At 38.7% G+C, this 21,279-nt stretch overlaps 1 protein-coding gene and 1 pseudogene across 2 annotated transcripts in view; both read left to right on the top strand.

Annotated features, from left to right (window-relative positions):
* The window catches only part of WWTR1 (WW domain containing transcription regulator 1), a 116,286-nt gene that overhangs the window by 24,336 nt on the left and 70,671 nt on the right, over positions 1–21,279 (top strand). The window lies entirely within an intron of this gene.
* Positions 10,082–10,200, top strand: LOC120596680 (uncharacterized; annotated as a pseudogene).

Genomic DNA, 21,279 nt, shown 5'->3' with positions numbered 1-21,279 from the left:
TTTTTTTAATATAAAGACCTTTATTTATTTAAATAGGGAGGCTGAGGTGACTTGAAAGTGCTGCAGGAGTTGGGGAAGACTTTTCCTTTTTAACTTATTTAAGGGAAAATGTTTTTCTTTTAATCTTTCCTTAAATTATTTGGCAGAGATGACTGCTAGAAGAATGATCTGTAAGACTTGTATCATTACATTAGTCTGAAATAGTTGGACTTGATCTAGATAGTCATTTTTCCAAACCTCTAAAAGCTCATTTTTTATTTCCTGTTGGCAAGGATACACATACTTCATCATATGGAAAAAGACTCCTGGGGGAAAAATGAGCCCATCATAAAAAGCAATGGGCAATACCAAGAACAAAATTTGACTTCAGTGGAAGTTATTTGTTAAATAGTGTCTGTTCTTTTGGGATTCCCTGCTGGCTTAATAATGGGATTTTTTATTATTTTTATTTTTTTTTATGCCTTTAGAATTGTTTTTAATACAATACTGTATAAAGACTCTTACAGGCTACACTATACAAAGAAAGAAGTGAAGACCTACCCTAGAGAGTTTTGTAAATCTTATCAATGATAAAAACCCTGGGGTTTCATGGGCCATATGGCATGGATGTCTTTGGTTGGTTTAGTACAAATTTTAACCAGTTTGATTTAGGGATACCGCTGTAGACACAGCACACTTTCTTCAGTTATTATCACCTGTTTCTCCTTCCTGGTTTCTCTGGCATTTCAGAGGGAGACACAGAAGGACTTGGTTTAAGGCAGTTGTCATACCTTCCATTCTCTTAAGCTTCCTCACTCCTAGGAGAATGATGTGTAGTTTCTTCCCATCAAAACTTTGTGTCTCTTTGCTCATTGCATTTTATTGCTCAGCATAAATTCAGGGTTGACTGCTCCACATGACACCCCACATGGCTGAAAATGGGGGCAAGTTTTTCCCAGGATTGTGGTCAGAAAGAAATGGAAAAAGATGATGAGTAGTCAACAACAGATGCTTACCCTAAGTAGGGCTGCCAGATAAAATACAGATGTCAGTTAAGTCTGAATTTCAGATAAATAATGGATACATTTTTAGTATAACTATATTCCAAATATTGCATGAGATACACCATACTAAAGTTATTTGTTATTTATCAAATTCAGATTTTACTGGGTAGCCTGAATTTTATTTGCTAAATCTGGCAACTTTAAGTCTCTAAGATACTTCTCATGTCTCATTTCACATTTTTTTGTTAGCTTCTAGCTTACCTGGCCTAAGATTTCTTTGCTTTGGAGGGAGTGGCAGGATATTACATTAGTGTGAACTAAGGGAGGACAAGGTAGGGCAAATAAAGTATTGGCCAAGCAGCTCCTTGGTGGCCTCAGGACAGAGTAGGTGTTCAACTACCTGTTCGCTATATGCCAAGGTTGAGCAATACCTTGTTTTTGATACTATTCTTAGATGCACTCCTATGTTCTATGTATTTCATCACCCCATCTGAACACACATTAAGTATGGGTGATTTTCCAGCTGATGCCCTTTTGTAGTCTTCATAGGCAAACATTTCTAGAACTATCTCTTGAAATTTGGAAAAGAGGAGTAGAATTTCATCTCTAACCAATAATACTGTGTCTGCTTTGGGGTTTTTAATGAGAATTATTTAAAGTAAACATTATTTTTACTTGCATGCTAAACATCACATTGGTTCTGGTCTGTGGATTCTTTTTCATACTATAGAACATATATATATGTGTGTGTGTGTGATTACATACAAACATTCTCTTTAAATTCTGGCTCAAGTAAGCGAAGTTATTAGCTTGTTTTGTATAGTGACTTATTTCAACTGGATAGATGTTAGGGGAGAGAAAAAAAAAAACATAGGAAAAGGATCATGTAACACAAAAGATGCTTACCTGACAGGGTCTGCCCCTGGATGTTGCATCACTGTCTACTGCATTTTGACACTCTTTTTGGAGGCTCTGTTATCAGTTAGTAGGTTCCAGTAATAAATGTAGAGGATTGACAGAGTGACATTAATTTAGTTACAGTTGTTTCCTACTAAAATCTTCACATACACAATTTCCCCAATATAAGATCTTGTACCTTCGTTTGACTTGGAACACCATGTGTGATGTTTTTATTTCTTGAGCCTTGCAGGAAAACTCATTTGTCATGAGTGACAATTACTTTGCAGTCATTACTATGTGGTTGCAGCACATTCATTGCTAGGAATGGTTTATGGGTGTCACCTTGATCCATGAGCTCAACTGGGTGTCAGACATCTAGGAAGGGAGGGACTTGGTAGATACTTAAATGGGAGACAGGGTGCTGTATGGAGGTGTTAGTGATTAAGGAGGTGGCATTTGGGTTGAATCAGGGCATTTAGTGCTGTGCTTAGGACAATCATGTTTTCCTTATGAGAAAACACTTATTTGCATGTGGTCCTAATTTTCGCTTCATTGAAAACAAACAAATAAACCAAGACATTCTAACACATGTCTCAGAAGGCAGGGATTAAAAAGGGCAGAGTTGTCCATTTCACTAACAACCAGTCTTTTCTGAGAAGAGACTTTCTATGAAGATTAAGTGATTATGATTTATTTTTCTAAGTTTCATAAGAAATAAAATAAACCAGTTGCTTCTTAGCCCAAGGATTCATATTTTTAGAAGGATGCAGAAAACTGAGTCTTGTGTGACCTACACCTCCAAAGTGATAATTACCTGTAGGGCTTGTAGAACAGAGGTTGGACCTTTGGTCAGGAACATAGCACAGAATGTAGAGTCCTCTCTCTTGTGTGAGTGAGAATGCGTCAATTAGGACTGTTCCAGCTGAAAGTGAAAGATGTTCAACTCACACTAACTGGTGCATATATCAAGTGAGGCTAAGATTGACTCCAGATCCGGGGACTACATCAGCATCACTTGGACTCCCATCTGTTTCCTTGGCATCTCTCTTCCCCTTGGCCACATCTGTTCTCCTGTTGGCAGGAGTGTGGGCTCAGGCAGACCTAGGCTTCCTGTATCCCAGATGAGCAACATCAAAGGGGTGAGAAGGCTTTCTTCTACCCCTGGCTTCAGTGTATGCAAGTACCTGCTTGCTCGCCCTCACCTGAGCCCAGGGAAACAGAGTGCTGGGTTGGTCACCATCCAAGAAACACATCGTTGGAGAAAGAGAAGTTTCTTAATGGAAATGGTCATGTTGGTGGTGGTGGGATGGGAGGTGGTGGGGTGGCTAGAAGAGGGGAAGAGTGCCAGGCAGACAATAACCAAATATCTTCACTACAATGGGAGAAAAAGACCCTAGTTTTAACCCTGTAGGCTAACTGAGATAACATGCATACGTGGGAGAGAGTATTGCATTGCCCAAACTTCATAAAGGTAATGAGGAGATGCAGAGTTAAATGCCATCAGTGTGAGGTCATTGAGAGAAGATTGTGAAATTTTGGCGTTACATGCAACTTCCCATCTGTCATAAGTAGTAGCCTTCCAGTTTTTTCACCAGATTTTACCTTTTTTCTCTGTGGACACATAGTGGATGATTAGTCCTGAAAGCAATGATATAATTTCTATTTATATAGATCTACACTTCCCCATAGAAATTATTTCTTTCCTGTTCAAGTAAGATGTCCGAATGCAAGTTCATGAAATTGATGTTATTCAGTGGCTATAGGCTTTAATTCTTAAAAAAAGAAAACATATTTTGCAAACTTGAATGATTTGGAATTCCTTTCACATCTAATAGCATTATAGCATGACTTTTAGTGACTCTTCAACATTCTATTGTATGGTCATACCCTAATTTATTCATCCAGTCTCCATTACTGATTATTTAGGTTGTTTCCCATTTTCATACTTTAAATGAGCCATGTGGTAAATATTCTTGCAGATTTTTAAGATACGTCCATGATTGCTTCATTAGAATCAATTCTTAGAAATGCAGTTAGTAGATCCAAGGCTGTTACTGCCATGGATTGTATTGGGGATAGTGAGGAAAGAAGGCTGATCAACTTAGAATCATTTTAGTTGGTTATTGACTCAAGTACATTAATTCTTTATTTTCTTTTACTATGTGGGAAAACAGAATTTGGTAGTTATTACCAAAAGATTATCATTATTATGTATTATTTATATTTTATATTATTATTGGTGTATAATGTCCCTAAGAAATTGAAAATTGTTGTATTTTCATGGTTTTTGAAAAATAAGTCTGTTATTCAAATAACAAGAAACATGGTAGAAAAGATACTAGCACTTGGGAAAATAAAAATGTCCTAAATTTGCTTTAATCAACCTGGTTATAACTAAAACATCATCGTCAAGGAAACATCTCATAAGATGAGACTAAAACAGCCCCTTGCTGTTTTTGAGATGAACAATTTTATATTCATGAAGAGTAGTTGCTCCACTCATGCCATAAAGTGGAGTTGGGCGGTGAGTAGTAGTAGGGAGGGTTATTATTTTTGCTGGTGGAAGATGAGGTGTATGGATTCATGATTTCTACTAAAATATTTTTTACATAAAGGTGAGTGAGTGAGAGTTGAGAGAATAAAGATAAGGAAAGCTAAATGATTGATTAAGACATTTTGCCATTTTGGGGCCGAGAGCAAAAATCCTTATAACATCAAAGAAAAACCATATACTAATTTTGAAACTGTGCCAACATGTTGAAATGATAGTAGAGGATTCAAAGAGTTTAATATTAGGTCACTAGTCTATCTTCCATGTAAAACTTTTTGTGAACACCTGAAATGTATAACATCAGACAACAGAACACATGTAGTTCTTCAGAAATAGATCTGTAACATAATTGGACATAGTCCATACAGTGTGACTTCTGTCTCCTATTGAATTGAGTGTTTATTTGAATTTCTTCCTCTCGTCCTTAGTTGTTGTTCCTTGCTTGTGTATGTGTGTGTGTGTGTGTGTGTGTGTGTGTGTGTGTGTGTGTGTGTCTGTGTGTGTGTTTTCTACCATCTTTAGCAAAATATTGCTAGTGAAAGAAGTTGCACCTGGTTACTTTGGTTAACACATCAAGGGAGCTGGAAGACCTGGTTGCTAGTCCCCAAATAGTCTTGGCCACAGTACCGTACAATAGGCTGCTGTGGTGCAGTGGTCTCTTTCTCTGTGGGGCCTATTTCTCAGAGCACTTGCTACTAGCATTAGTCACTTCTGTTTGAGCACTGTGGTTTTCTCTTTCCTTCCAATAACATTACTTGAGTTAAAAAAACAAACAAACAAAAAAAAACAAAAAAAACCCACAGAAATATAATTTCACAAAGACTTCTGTGATTAGAATTACCGTCTGGAATTTTTAAAAGTAGACACCGAAGAAGCAAATTTAAGAAGCTTGAAAGTTTGAAAACAAGAACTCTTTCTTCATAAGAGGTGTAGAAGCTATTCAGTCCCTGTTTTTTTGCCCTTTAAAATGACATATTTAGTATACCTCAAAACAGTTCAAGCAAGGCGAAAGCCAAGGTAGAAAAGCATGTCATTCTGTGACGTTTTCAGGACCATAAAGTAAGAATGGCAGCAAGTTTATTTCAAGGATCTGTGGTTCATTCAGCAAAAGAACAGAATTTTCCTGCTGAGGGTGATGTGGATTCTTTATTGATGCTCCAGGTTTCTGGTAGTTTGCACTCTCTCTACTTGTGTCATTTTGAGCTAGTGAATAGAGTAGTTGGAAGGCACTGCAGTGAAAAGCTTGAGATTCTTATGTAAAAGGTGATGTGTGTGGTCTCCGCGGCCTGGAGAGTTTATTCCTAGATAGGTGGCAGACATAGTTGTAAGTTTTTGCAATGGAAATGTTGTTAGTGGAATTAGACAGATGGGATTTGAGCTGGATCTTGATGTGCAGATAGAATCTAGATAAAAATGATCTAGATGTTTGTTTTAGCTCCTATGGAAACATCCTCTGTCATGTTGAGTAGATAAGTTACTCTATGTTGTTCAAAAGAAATCTTTCACAAAGGTGTGTGTGTGAGAGAGAGAGGGAAGAAGAGAGAGAGGGAAGGAGGGAGGGAGGGAGAGAGAGGAGAAACATGTTATGCAGTTGCATGAGATCCAACTCCCTAAAGGGTCTTCCTTAAGGTACTTGGAACTGAATTTGAAGGCAGCCAGTCTCTGATTACTTTCCGTCATCCGGATTTACCAGTCCAGCTGAGCTCTGTGGTCCAACTCACTATCATCTTGGAAGGTGAAGTCTGTTGCTTAAATTTTAGGGCTGACCAAACAGGTTCAAAGAAGAACCAATTATATCCTCGGGACTCATACCATTGAGGTTAAGATATTTACATGTGACCTTTGTGCCTCTGTTTATGTTCCACATGCCATGCTTCCATTTGTGAATACCATATTTAAAACATAAAGAAACTTAATTTATCCTAAACCCATGTTAGAGGAGGTGGTTGTGAATACAGGTTCCAGAGCTAGAATGTTTGGGTTCAGTTCTTGACCCTGCCGCTCAGGAACACTGTGACCCTGGGCACATCACTTAATTTCTCTCTGTCTCAGTTTCTTCATCTCTAAAGAGAGATGATAACGAAAGCACCTACAAGACTATTTCCAGGATTAAGAGAGCCAGTTTATGTAAAGTACTTAGGTAAGTGCTTAAAAGTGTCAATATGATGAAGCCCAGGGCCAAAACAAATTTAAAAAAATTGGAGTTTGTAGATGTTAAATGGAGCCAACTCCCTAATCTGGCACCTAAAGGAAGGTGCGATGGAAGACTCCTAGATGCTTCCAAAGGACCGCTAGTTTGGAAAACAAAATTTAGAAATCAACTTCCTGAGATTTTGAGAGAACTAGACCATTGGTGTAATATGATCTGTAGGTTCAGCTGGATTTTAGGATTGACCAGCAACCCAAGCAGGCGATATTGTTGGGCAATCCCATCTTCAGGCAATAAAGATAAACCATGGGCCTCCCTTTGCAGTTGAAGCCTAAAGTAATAGGCTTGAACAAAAGTGTCCTTGTACTCCAATAAAGAGAGTGGGGATTGAAGAAATCATCAACTAGTGCTGTATACCTGATTTCTTTTTTAATAAAACTGGCAAACACTACCTCATAGGAATGCCTGTCAATTAGTGTGAAGTTTGAGGGGCATAGTGTTTTCATTCTTCGAAAAGTTGCAGAGGCCCCATATGATCATCTTCAGGAGAGTCCCTGCTCTCACCTACACCACATGGTGCAACCTCAGAGAGATGTGACTGTTGGTGAATTTCATCTCTTCCTGAAAGGTGCCATGAAAACATAGCAGGGCTATTCCTCCTTGTCCTTGTTTCTGTCCGTCTCCCAGTAGTTTGAGGTCATGATAGAAGTGAAGGTTTATTTTGGATTTCCTTGCTTGGCCAGCAGCCTAAATGTCTCTGGGTATTACATAGATGGCAATGGATTTAAGGTTGGCGTTGGCTCCTGCATGGCCTCTTTCTGGAGTCCAGACAGTACTGGATGGGGGGTGGGGTTAGCAGAGGGGATAGGTTTGCACTTGTCAGGTCACTGTCCTCTCAATTGGTGCTTCTTCTGCCTTTCCAGACTCCTGCTACTTGGAGAGGCAGCCTAATACAGTGCAAAGTAGACCAAAGTAGACTTTAGGTCCAGACAGAAGTAGGTTCAAATTTTACCTCTGCCCTCTGTAAAGTTTCTCTGCTCTACCTTCCCAAATCCCTTGTCCTTACTTTTCAATTCACTGTTATCCCTCACACTGGACATTATATATCCCTCACTTTTTTCTCCATTGGTTTGTAAGCTCCAGGTGTATGAGGACCACATCTTCATGTTCCATTGGTTCAGAGCACTTTCTAGAGCTGATTTACCTGGTTTCAAACCCTGGCTCTGCCATTTCTAGCCATATGATCTGGGGTAAGTTACCCAGCCTCTTGCCTGCCTTGGATGTCATTGTGAGGATTAAAGATAAATATGTATGGGGCCTCTGGCACTGACTGGCATAGATGGATGCGCAGAGATGTTGGGCCACCCACCCCAAGCCTGGTACCAGCACCTGGGTGTCTGCCAACCCTACTGGCACGCCTGGACATATCTCTTGGCTGCATGACTTTGTAGCCCCAGGCCTGTAGCCAGCTTGGGCAGGCAGCCTGCTGGCTCGGGGAACCTCGCATACCATTCTTCAGTGTCCATGAGAACGAGCCTGCAGAAGGTACAGGCTTTATCTTTGTAATCTCTTGTTTTAGTCCATTGCTAAGAACTTATAGTAGCCTTTAAAAAGTAACTTAAAAATTTTCAAAAGTAATCATAGTTCTTCGTGAAATAAAGGAAAAAATATCGCATAAGTTACCTTTTGTCCACTGTGGTGTACATCCTTCAAGGTTTTCCTACGAGCATGTACTATAATAACAGCTATTTTCTTTTACTCACGTGAAATATTCTACATTTTATTTTCATATCCATGGGAGAGGTTTTTAGAGTTCATGAATAATATTGATATGATTTATGGAATTCTAAAGGGCTCCAATAAGTTCTTTGGTGGAATGAGCCAGCTAGAAATAATGAAATTGGTTAATCCATGGAAACCCATGACTCTAGTAGTCATGTACTTGAAGAAACACAGTGAAGCTGCATTGTGTGCTCATATGGTGCACCCACATCAACTATGTGAGCCCGGAGAGAGAGAGAGGGGCAGGGAAAAAGTGAAGATGGATGGATAATGCTTTACGTAGGCTCTAGTAGGGTACACCCTGGAGTGAGTGTGAAAGGAGATGTGAGTCTGTTTTTCCTTCTGCTCATTTTGATTCCCAGGAGACCCTCAAGAGCATGACCACAATTTGGTGCCTAAGTGCAAGCCAGTATCTTTTCAGCTGTCTGTCCTAAAGCTTGGAGGAAAACTGGGTGTACCAGTTTTATTAAGCAATAGAATGCCTAAAAATGGCATAGCAAACTTAATGTTCAGTTCAGTTTTCAAAAGCAGTCTTCCTACATCAGTTTGCCTTTACTTGGTGACTTTAGAGCCTAACTCCCTATTCACACATATTGTTTGGTCTCTTTATAAATATTATTGTACTTTACTTGGTGACTTTAGAGCCTATTCATCTCTGGCCTATACATATAAAGCAACATATCCTCCGTCCCTCCTTCTTTCTTCTTTTTCCACATTGAGCTTCTGTGTGCTGGGACTGTGGGATGTAATAAGGAATCAAGACATAGCTTTTGTCATAAACAATCGACATTGAGTTTTAGAGAGAAATCTGAAAATGGTTTATCATAATACTTGGCGAATGGAGGAAATTTATTAAAGGAGACGACAGCCATTGCATTATGAGACTACAGAGGAAGAAGCACGTAGTACCAGCCAGGGGAGGGTGCTCCCTGAGCTGGGTTTTAGAGGTAGGATAGAGTTGTGATAGGCAGAGAGATGGGGAAAGGGCATCTCAGTTAAGGGGAAATATAAGAGAACTTATGGAAGCTTTAAAGCTGGAGCCATTTGAGGAAATAGAGTTTATGGGATGAATCTGAGATGAGACAGGAAAAGCCTACACAGGCAGTCAAAATTCCGGTTGGTGAGTACAGAGTAGTGTCCACTGAGTGGTGTGGATGTTTATGCTTATTCGAATCTCATTGGAATATTCCTCATTTGTTTTATGAGGGGATGCCTCTCACTGAGGATATTGACTCAGGGACATTTCCTTTTACAGTCAGGATGGCCTCCATCAGACCAATATTGTTCTCGGGCCTCTTTTTTTTTGTTATCTTGGATAAACAGAGAGAGGCTGATTCATTTTTCTAGAAAAACAGGATGCACTAAAATACTGCAAGTGACAATGAAACAGACATGCTCACGTACAATAATATTTATAAAGAGACCAAACTATGTGTAGCAGACACCTCCGTGGTGTGGTTGGTCTCCCTCCCCCATCTCACTTGCCTTGAGTTCTTGGCCAAGTTTCTTTGAATCTCATTTTCCTCAGATATCAAGTCAGGACCAATAACACCAACCGAGCAGGCATGTTGTGAGGAACAGATGAGTATAAAGTGCTAGGAACAGTGCTGGTCACATAGTAGCTACTCTAGTAAAGCTTGATAATCTTTACACTGGGTATGAAAGATTTATTCATGATAGGAGAAATATATTCACAGTGATTAAAAAAAACTTTGCATCTACGGCCATGCCTCTCTGAATGTGCCCAATCCCATCTGATCTTGGAAGTTAAGCAGGGTCGGGCCTGATTAATACTTGGATGGGAGACCTCCTAGGAAGACTAGGTGCTGTGGGCATTAAAAACAAACAAACAAACAAACAAAAAACTTTGCATTATGAAAATGTTCATATATTATACATTAAAGCAGAAAACAAATTCTCATGTACCCATCATCACCCACTTCAATAGCTGTCAGCATCCTGCCATTTTTGTTCATGGATCTGCTTTCTCTTTTAAAAGGGTTTTAAAGTTTGAAATGATTAATTGCTAGATAAGTTACTTTAAAGCAACTTCCAGATAGCATATAATTTTATGCATAGTTTTTAAGAATCTGAGAAATCAGTGGGTCAAAGAAACCCTTTTAAAAATGGTAGAAACCAATATTTTGAACCCAGTTTTCATAGCTGAATTTTAGGTGTTTTCTGCATTAAATCAGAAGACGTTTATAAAATTTTATTCAAGAGTGGCACTTTGAAAGTACAAAATATTGTTTATTTCATTTAGTGAGTACTTCACATATTGGTCTGAACATAAATCAGCATTTAGGTGCAATGTATTTTTTGTTGTGGAAGATTTAAAATGTACCCCAATACTAGTAGAATAGTATCATTAACGCCCCCGTACCATCATCTAAGCTGTAACTCCGATGTCTCCTTTTGAAAGATGTTCATGTTGTTTGTAAAAGACTTCCTGGTAAAAATGGCCATATTAATTTTTAGAAAAGGTATAGAATCATACATTTATGTTTTACTAGGTGGAATGAAATCCATAATCATCAGTGCTGTTGCCTTTGAGAAATATGTCGGTAATAGCTCTCAGAACTGATTTTTCCAGATGGAATAAAAGTAAAATACAATATTTGAAAGCAGTTCAAGAAAGAACCCCTCAAAAGACATGTAAGCAAGAACAAGTTTGGCAGGCAATACTGAAATGTTAGCAATGGATTCTCTGGGTGGGGATATTATGGATTTTTCTCTTTTCTTTCTTTTCCATCCAGCTATATTTCTCTCTTATTTTTGTTTATCTGTGTTTTACATTTTTTTCAACATGAGTCTAGATTATTTGATTGTTAAAAAAGTAATAAAAAAAATGTAAGTTACCAAAATAAAAGAAGGCATGCCGGGAGTAGAGTTTGGTTATGGTGAGGTGAATATGTCAAGGAAAGGCAGATACTCTTTCTTAACTTACAAGTTTTTACCCTTAGTATTGCTGCTTATCTTTAACCCTATACTTGGTCCCTGGCTCTTTCCTCTGTTTTTTCCTCATTACTGGTGGGGAGCGATGCTCATCTTTATGACATAATCTCATTAGGCTTGGTGGGATGACATTTGACCATACTTCCTAGGCCAGTCCCCAAACCTGTGTTTAGGTTTCTTAGTTGATTCTGTTCTGTCCTCTGCCTTGACATTTCCTGTTCTGCCTTCTGAGATGGGTGTTGGGAAAGGCGAGGAAGGAGGTAGTAGATGCTGGGAGACAGGACATTAGCAGAATGACTGGGATAGGGAACACTGAGAGAAGGTGTCTTCCCTCCTCTGATCCTGAAAGCATCATAATGCATCTCTACTCCGCTGCCAGCCCTCCAGTCTCTACTTTGGGAGAAGAGCTACTACATATTTCAAAGTGATTTTCAGATTTGCTTTGGAACCATTATCTGTTCTACAGTTAACTATAATGGAAATAATTTAGTTATAGATGCCTTTAGACAGGCTTATGTAAAGTAAGCAGTTAAAGGAACAAAACATTAAAAATTGTGCAGGAAGAGATATTCTGAGAAGTCAGTGGAGGTGGGATGTGAGTGGAGAGGCATGGAGAAGGGGTTGAAAGGAGACAGCTTCTATGGTTAAAGAAACCATTTATACACACTTGGTGATTGTGAAAACTCTGACCTCTGGAATGACAAATGGTGAGAGTAACTCATGTTTTCCATGCCAATTTACTCATCGCACCGAATATCCTGCTGGAGAAATTCAGTGCTGCAACCTCATATCCTCTTGCATAGGAAATCCTTAGTGACCCAAGGTATTAGAATCTCTTTTATGGCACTTCCCTGAAAAGGAGATATTACTCAATTGGCAGCTAACTGGGGTTTCTAAGGGACTCATTCAAACCCTATTTATTGTGTACTTGGCCAGTACAGAGAGACAGGAGAGTTAATTACATATGATGCCTTTCTTTTAAGGATCCTAAGTTTTCCATTGCATAGTAAAGATGATCCAACTACCAAGGTATGTATTGATAGGTTGGGTTTTGTTTTCATCTGTTAACAGATTCACAGTAATTCATGTGAGCATTTACCTCGTGCCTGTTGTAACAAAACAATGCATATTGACCAGAACTCTTTGAAGCATAGAATGAACTTACCTCAAACTCTTGGTCTTTGGTCTGGATTTTAAGTAGCACCAAGCATTAACTAATGCAGCTATCAGGCCACAGTTTAGTTTTGGTGAGGATGTGACCCAAAAGAGCATTTCTGTTTGATTATTTGGTGTTTGTTTATTGAAATTTCTCGTCTCTAATACAGCTCATGTAGCAGTCCCTTTAATATGAGTGTCTTCCTAAAGTAAGTCATGGGATGGAGCTGAGAATCCAGGGTCTCCTGGCCCCTGACTCCATATGGGCCATGAGGTCGGTCAGTCTCTGAGTTTTCCTCCTTTGCCAAATGGGAGCAGTAATGACTACCACGATTGAGAATTAAAAGCAATTCTAGGCATTAATGTAAGTGCTTTTGAAATTAAACTCACAAGAAAATTTACGATTGAATATAGTAATCAATCAGTGAGCAAACATTTTTTTGAAAAGCACCTTGGCTTTTGCTAGGTCCCAGTGAGGTTTGTTGTAAACGTCAAGGAAGCTAGAGGAAAGGGGAACAATATTGCCAGTTAACTGTGTCATTAACAGTTAAATTGTGTGGTCTAGATAAGTGCTGTTGGCCACTTTGCCACAATTCCCCTTCTCATATTCTGTACCCGATTCAAATTCAGTCTGTTCATTTCTCAGACTTTTCTCATCTTGGCTATTGTGTCCCTCACAATATTCTTTTCCCATTTCTGCCTTTTAAAACTCTGCATATTCTTCAAGGCCCAGACCAAATGCCAGCTCTTTCAAGTGGTTTCCTCTGATTACCCCAGCTGGATGTGGTCTCTCTTGCATATTCAGGGGTTGGCCAACTTTTTCTGAAAATGGCCAGATAAATATTTTGACTTTGCAGGCTACATGGTCTCTGTCACATCTACTTAGCTTTGCCACTGTAGTGTCAAAGCGGCCATAGACCATACATAAATGAGTGGGCATATTCTAATAAGACTTTATCTATAAAAATAAGCTACCAGCTGGATTTGGCCTGCAGGCTGTAGTTAGCCAACTGCTAGCATATGTCATGTCCAGTATGTAGCTTTATTGGTTCTGTGCACATTTTATCTTACCTGCATGCTGGTTAGTCGTTTTCTTAAGAGCAGAGTCCAGGCCTTTTTGCTCTTTGTAATCCCTTGGATATTGTATAGGTAGGAAGATGTTCAGTTGATGTTTGGGAAATGAGTGAACAGTGGCCAAATGGGGGCTGGTTTCAGGAGTTGGCAGCCTTAGTGTCCTTCTGGATGGCCAAACTCTTCCAGCCTTCTGGCGTCCTTCCTGTCCCCTCTTCCACCCTGCTGGGAAGCAGGAGGAGAGGCCCTCCGAGCTTTGTGTCCATCTGATGTCTCTCTCTTTCTCAGCCAGCCTTCCACTACTTTGAGCAACTACTATTTACAACTCAAAGAATTCTTTATTTATACAGTGTCGTAGACTGTTTACCATGCTGAACTAACATTAGATTTCTTTAAATGTGCTATTAAAAAAAAGAGTGGCCATTTGTACCTTTAGGAGCATAACAGCTGGGGTCATGATGTAAATGAACGTAGATACCCTAAAATTATTTCCAAAGGCCCACGGAATGGGATTTTCCTAGTTTAGGGACTTTGTACACTGGAAGAGGAAAGTATAATGAAACAAAATCAAACAAAAAACCTCATTACATCTTAATAATCATTTTGCAACACTGAGCAGGTATGAATTTAGAATTTTGTTTTCATTTGGAAAACCAGTAAATTGAAAATTTAAGTATAGACATAATTTTCAATTTTTAGAAGGGTAGTATATAAGGACCATTTTCACATTTTGACATTAGAAGAATAGCATCCCAAAATAAGAGAAGAATGCTTTCAGTTCCAGATGATAAACATTCGTTTTGTTCCTTAGGGTAAATCCATTTTTGCTAATGTAGCTATTCATTTTTTTTTCTGCTTGAGCCCTTCTAAAAGTGAGCCTTTGGAGTCCTCTGAATTCAGTTGGGGAAAATGATACAGACAAACTCACCAGTGAAACATTGCTTTTAATTTCACTGGAAGTGGGGCAGATGAGGACCTTGGAAAAGAAAGGTTATTATTTCCTTTGTGGAAACTTTTATCTTTGTTTTCTAAGTGACTGGTAAAAACAATAGTTTGCTGTGGAGTTTCAATAATCAAAGAAGAGGAAATAGCATGTGAGTGACTACAGCTGGTTGGCGGGGACAGGGCTGGCTCTTTCGGAAGGTGAAATTTACCAAAGTCACATTAACTATCTCCTAGTGCAAGGATCGGCAGACATTTTCTTTAAAAGGTCAGATAAATACTTTAGACTTTTTTAATACATATGCCATAGAGTCTCTGTTGCAACTATTTAGCTCTGCCATTTTAGCATGAAAGCAGCCATAGACAATACACAAACAAATAAGTGTGGCTGTGTTCCAATAAAGCTTTATTTATGGACAGAGAAATTTGAATTTTCATGGGTCAAAAAATATTGTTATACTTTTAATTTGTTTCACTTATTAAAAATATGAAAACCATTCTTAGCTTAGAACAGGTGGTGAGTAGGATTTGGCTGCAGGCCATGATTTGCTGACCCCTGTCTAACCTAGTGGATCTGCATGATGATTTCTTGAGGGGCGGGGAGGGTATAGTGGTGAACACAGTGAGTATTCAGTACCTTTTCATTTACCTTTTAGTCTGATTATGACTGGTTACCATACATTTGTGAAGAAAATCTCTGGTGGAGTGTGGATGACTCTGTAGGAGTTTTTGCCCCATGAATACAAAGTTGAATGGCACTTGGTAGGTCACCTGGTGTATGATGGGATCAGACTAGATCATGAGCAGGAGGTGAGCAGTGGGCAAGTGAGCGAAGCTTCATCTGTATTCACAGCATCACCATCTCAGCTCCACTTCAGATCATCAGGTGTTAGGTTCTCATAGGAGCACTGGTCCCTGGTGCCAAACATGTTGGGGACAGCTGGTCTAGAGGATTTCTAAGGCTTCCTGTAGATTTTAATATTTTAAGCTCTTTATCATGTTTGTTGACAGTAATTCTTGCAATTTACTTCCTAAAAATTATTTAGATATTTATTAAGAAACAAACATGCTCTAACTGTATAGGTGGTAGTGGTGGCTATGTGCATGGAGGTGTATGGTGAGGTAGTCAGAACACAAAAATGTACATTTTCATATTCCAAATGAATATTTTTCTATATTGTGAAAAATAGAAAATAGTTTTTTTAGTTATAAAAACAATATAATGAATAATTATATATTTTAAATATATTTTAAAAAATAAAATTATATGAATAATCAAAATTAAAAATATCAGACTTCAGTATTTGCACTGTTATGCTAGTTCCTCATTCATTCATGCAACACATATTTCTTGAGCACCTACTATATGCCAGGCACTGGCCTTGGCATTGAGGACCAAACTGTTTGTTCTTATAAAACTTTTAAAAATTATTTTATTTTTTAGAATATAAAGCTTATGTTCTAATGGGAGTCTTTTAGTGAAGGTAATAGGCGGGTGGTTTTATCTGTTTACTTACTACTTGTTTATCATAATTTTTTGTTTCAGTTATCTCTTGGCAAATCTCTGAGTAATGTTTTTGAGTTAGAGGAAATTTTACAGTTGCACAGGTCTTTGTTGACTTTCCCAGTCTCCTAAAGTTGTTAATCATTGAACATAACTCTGATTCCTTACTGATGGAGAATGAACTCACTCTTTTTAGTTATATTAACTAATTTGAAAAGCACTTCAATCAACTTTCAACTTAAAACTTTAGGGAAGGCCAATCAGATAGGTCTTTTAGAAAATTACTATGTCAAAGTCTCAAGGAAACTTAAGTTATCCATAAGTCTAATCTTAAAGAGAGTTTGTCCCCTCTTCACCAAAGCATTCTCTGACCTTCCTGGGGACAGAAGGCTCCCCTTGTTCTATGCCCTGTAGCTATATCCTGTAGCATCCTTCGTTTCTTCAGAGCAACTGTAATTCATTATTTATGTCATCTGACAGTAAGCCAGATGAAGATGGAGTCTGTATTGCCTGTCATTCTGCCCTTAGCACTTGGTATGAATGGATGCATTAGTTATGTATGTCCACGTTCTCCTTACAAAGGAGGCTTATGAGGCACAGAGAGGTGAAGTAACTTGGTCAAGGTTACATCCCCATTTGTGGTGGAGCTGGGATGCCTGCCCAGGTTCATGCTACCCTGGAGCCTCCCTCCTGGGCATTTCAGTGAAAGAATTATCAGTATAAGCTACTACTCATGTAATTTAGTGAGAAATCTTGATGTTTCCTCATCCCGAGGTTCTGTGTGTCTTTTGTGGGCCTCAATCTTTCATGGACTAGATATTTAATTATAATGTTAGCTGACTAGATTTGTTCAATTACTGTTTGAGGGAATGTTAGAAGTTTTTAAAGAAAATTTAATGGCACAAGAATGCATAGGGCCAGGATGTTTGGAACTCAGATTGCCTTGGAAGAACCAGGGCATATAATAGACACGTCTTTGTCTTTAAACAGCTTAAAGATGGATGCGAAAAGAAAATACATATGCATGAAATAATAAGTATACAACCAGTGACAGTGTCTATCTGTCTGTCTACCTGTCTGATCTTTCTCCCCTAATATCTCAATAATAATGTACAAACTATTAAGTTCAGGGGAGGTGTTCAGAACAGGAATTGATGGTGTGGTTCATGGAGTGGTTGGGGCTTGAGGGGGTCTGCAAGGCATGGGCACATTTCGATAACCAGAGAAAAAGTTTTGGCTACTATACACAAATCCCCCGTTTAAACCTCCAGCTTAAATTTCTCTTTTGAGTTTCAGACTCTTATATCCATTAGTGCACTGGACATATCTGTCTGTGTGGCCCACATCACCTCAAAGGCAACATGTCCAAAGTGAATTTATTTTATCACTCCTAAACTTGCTTTTCCTCCATTGTTTTGGAAGTACTAAATGTTGCTCAAGCTGGAATGTCACCTAACATTTCTTCCTCACCTGTCACATTTCTTTCTCCAAGTCCTCTCAGTCCCACCTCCAAAATTTTCCCAATAACTTCCCTTCTCCATATTCTCTAATCTAGGTCACTATCTCTCTTGCTGAAATAGTCTTTGAATTGATCTTCCTCCTTGTTGATGGCTTTACTCTCCTCTGATTCAATGCCATGCTGTGGCCACAGTGATTTTCTTAAAAGACAAATGTTGCAATATCATATCATCTGCTTTAACGCTTCTCATTTGGCTTTAAGATGAAGTTCAAATGCCGTAACTGAGCTTCAAGGCTCTCATGATCCTCAGCCCTAGCCATATTGAACTTCTTACAGGCCCTCCTATGTACTATATCCTCCCCAGCCTCTGGACCTTCTCAATGCTGTTCCTTCTGTCTGAATCACTTGATTCTTCAGTTAGTAATCCTCCCCTCTTCCAGTGCACAGGCCTGAAAGCCTTTCTGTGAACTTCAATACCATGAGTCCAGGGAATAAGGTGGCTATGAACCTCAGCAACTCAAGCCTTCATTGACATTTCCCTCTCTTTGTTTTGTGGGTGAGACTGCAGAACTTTTAGTTTCAGTTTCTGTGTGGGCCTTTCTCTGTGCCTGGTTGCTCCTGGCACCTGTCCTCATACTTCCCTTCTGACCTCCTAATGTGTCTGATGTAGGAGAATCAGAGGGTGAGAAGAAGGGAGTCAGCAATGCTTTCGCAGGAAGGCAGCATGGGGAGGTCCAGAAGCCTTCGGCTTGCCTGACATCTGCCCCCTTACCCTGCTCCCCACACAGAAGCACTGAGCAGCTGGTCAGCATGTGGGCTGAGAAAAATGGGGCTGGGCTGGAGACTGGGGATTAAGGCAGTCCTCATAGCAGCAACTGTGACACAGGGAGCACCTGGCCTTCCTGGAAGTCTTGGGCTTTTTTTTTTGATCTCCTTCCTTCACTTCCTGAATTTTCTGCATTGTGGCTGAAAGTTTAAGAGATAGAACCCTAAGAGTAAACCAGGCTGCTAGCATTGATTTCCTGAGATTGGCTTCTCTTTAGCTAAGGAGCTTCTCTGAATGATGAATAGAGATGGAAGCCAACTCTGGTGCCCTTGCAAAGCCCTGTGGCAACCCCCTTCCCAGGGTCCCTGAAACTTACACACTATAAATTGTGTGATAAGGCAGTCCATCCCAGGGAACTGGGTCTTAGCCATTATCTAGCAGCATGTTTTTAGGCAAATTATTTAACTTTCAATCCTCTGTTTCTTCACCCATAAAGTGGAGATGATAATACTTATCTTCTGGGGTTAGAACATGAAATAAATATTAGGAGAATCAAAAGCAAAAGTGCTTTGCAAAATACGAAATGCAAAAATAGTTGGCATATGCTACTATTTATAGTATTGTTACTACTAGTAGTAATATTATTATTCCTTCTTATAAAATTTAAAACATTTTTTCTTGTTGAATATATTTCATGAATTCACAGTCTTTCTAATTTTCTCTGTGTATCACGAATGCAACATAAAATCCACCACTATGGCAAAATACCATCACTGACTTGGGAAGTGGGAAATGTGTTCCTTACTGATCTGTACTGCTTCATGTGCTGTTTTTTTGTATGACATTTATGGAGCACCAGTAAAGCATTTTACCATGACAGCATTTTTTTTTTTATTGATGTTATCTCATAATCCAATCATTATTAGGAGAAAATGTCAGTTGATTTTCTGCATTACTAAGAACATGAACAAAGAAAACTGTGTAATACAAAGCTTTCTGTGTGGAATAAAGAAATCTAATCATTCTCATGATTTCATCAGTGGAGCAGTTCACAGCTTTAGGGCAAGCTGTGATGAGCTATGCCACTTCAGAGTTAACCAAAGAAAGAAGAAAAGGAGAAATGTAATGGGGTTTGAGGAGTGTACTTAGAGTAGAGGACAGAAAAAAACGACCCTTCACAATTCAATTATTAGATTATTATGAAGGAACTGTCTTTTGAATTGTTTTTAAGCTAAAGAAATCATAAGAGTATTTTTATGTGACCATTTCCCTTTGCATTTAAGGATTATATGCCAAAAATTCTTCATAAATCTTCATTAAGATGTCAGAATTCCTTGTGAAGCCTTTCTTTATTTGCATTCTCTTGTACAGTTATTAACAAAAGACTCTTTATGTCTCCACCCAGCTTGATTTCAGTCTTGAACTCCATTTTCCTTTTATTATTTCATAGAATCTCGTTACTTGACTGAACTTGGTAAATCATTTCTTGAGGACTTGGTTGGAAGCCAGAGAACAGTAGTGATGAGGGCAGTTTGCGAGCCCAGGGAGAATGGGGACAAAGAGAGGCAGGTCACCAATGATACTGGCTCCTGGAAATAGATTTCTACAGTTGAAGCCTAGAGTTAGATAAAGCCTGGTTGTTGTTGTTATTACTATTATTATTATTAGATTTTTCTCATAAGTTATTTGAAAATCAGTATGGTTAGTTTAAACAATGACAGAAATATGAGCTATTTAAGGGGTTTAGTGACTAAAATTTGTGCCATGGTGATGATCAACAACTGGAATTGAAGTTTCTATTGAAATCTTGTGCTTTATTCCTTTGAAGTTTGTGAGATTGACTTGGGATATTCCCAAGCATTTAGGACCCTGTGACTGCTGGGATTTCAGAGTTGCTCAAGGATCAGAGTGAAACGAGGGAGGGTGATTACTCTGTTATCAAAAACCTTTTCCCATCTCAGGTAGCCTCCATTCCCATCCTTTGCTTATTCATTAATCTAAATCCTCAGCTCATTCTAAAATAGTTGTTAGCAAAAATATGTGCGAATGCTCATTCAAGAATATAAAATGTTTTCAAATATCCTTTTACATTGTGACTTTGGGAATGAAAAATTCTAACTGAACTTTGCCTTGCGTTTTCCTAACATTCATTCTGAACCCCACACAGATAACATTTTTCTCCTGTAGGAAATTTAAACATTTTCCCCCCTAATTTTCCCACCAGCACTATTTGAGTGACTGCAAAAATGCATATTGATAGTTTTTTTAGTGGGGCCTGATTTGTGGTTGTTAGTGGTGAATGTGAAGATTAGATGTGGTTCAGGCTCAAAAGGAGTTTAAAATCTGATAGAAATAAGACCTACCACAACCATGGATATAAATCTCTGTGGATAAATGTAACTGTAAGTATAATGTACCCCGTCTCTCACGTCTTGCTCACATTGAATTCCTTCCATATTGAGGCATCTACCTCATTATTAGATCATTCTGTGGCTGCTTACTTGCTATAGTACTGCCCTTAGAATTGTTTGCTGGGTGTTATACACTTCTTATTTCTCAAGTAGTCTGGAGGATCTTTAGAAGGTATGCAAGAAACAATATCTTGCAAAAAACAAAAACAAAAACAAAAAAACTACAATTCTGTTTTTTATATCCAAGGTCATGGTGCTTTGTTTCTAATGATATTATAGGATGAAGAATTGAGAGCTGTCTTGGTTTGGGGGCATTTGAGCAGGCTGTTAACTAGAGAGGTATCAGATATTAACCATGGGAGAGTTGTTGGGGAAGGAAGAGGAGAAATCATGCCCTGTCAGTTTTTTGATTGCTTCTTTTGAATTGTTCACCCACCTCTTAAAATTTATGTATTTTTGACTTCTGAAATATTGTTTAATGAGAACCTGAGCATGGCTCTGTGTTTTACTGAGATAATGTGATTTTTTTCCCCCTTAAGACATCAGTCACTTATTTTGCTCTCAAATCTGCAATTTTGGCAGAGCTTGGGAGGGACGGCTTATCTCTGCTTCGCATAGTGTCAGTTGGAGTGTCAGCTCACTCCCGTGGCT

This window comes from Pteropus medius, unplaced genomic scaffold, assembly GCF_902729225.1.
Source record: "Pteropus medius unplaced genomic scaffold, Ma_sr-lr_union100, whole genome shotgun sequence".
NCBI classification, from domain to species: domain Eukaryota; kingdom Metazoa; phylum Chordata; class Mammalia; order Chiroptera; family Pteropodidae; genus Pteropus; species Pteropus medius.
The sequence above is the reverse complement of the archived record's forward strand: the minus strand, read 5'-3'. Positions and strand labels throughout refer to the sequence as shown.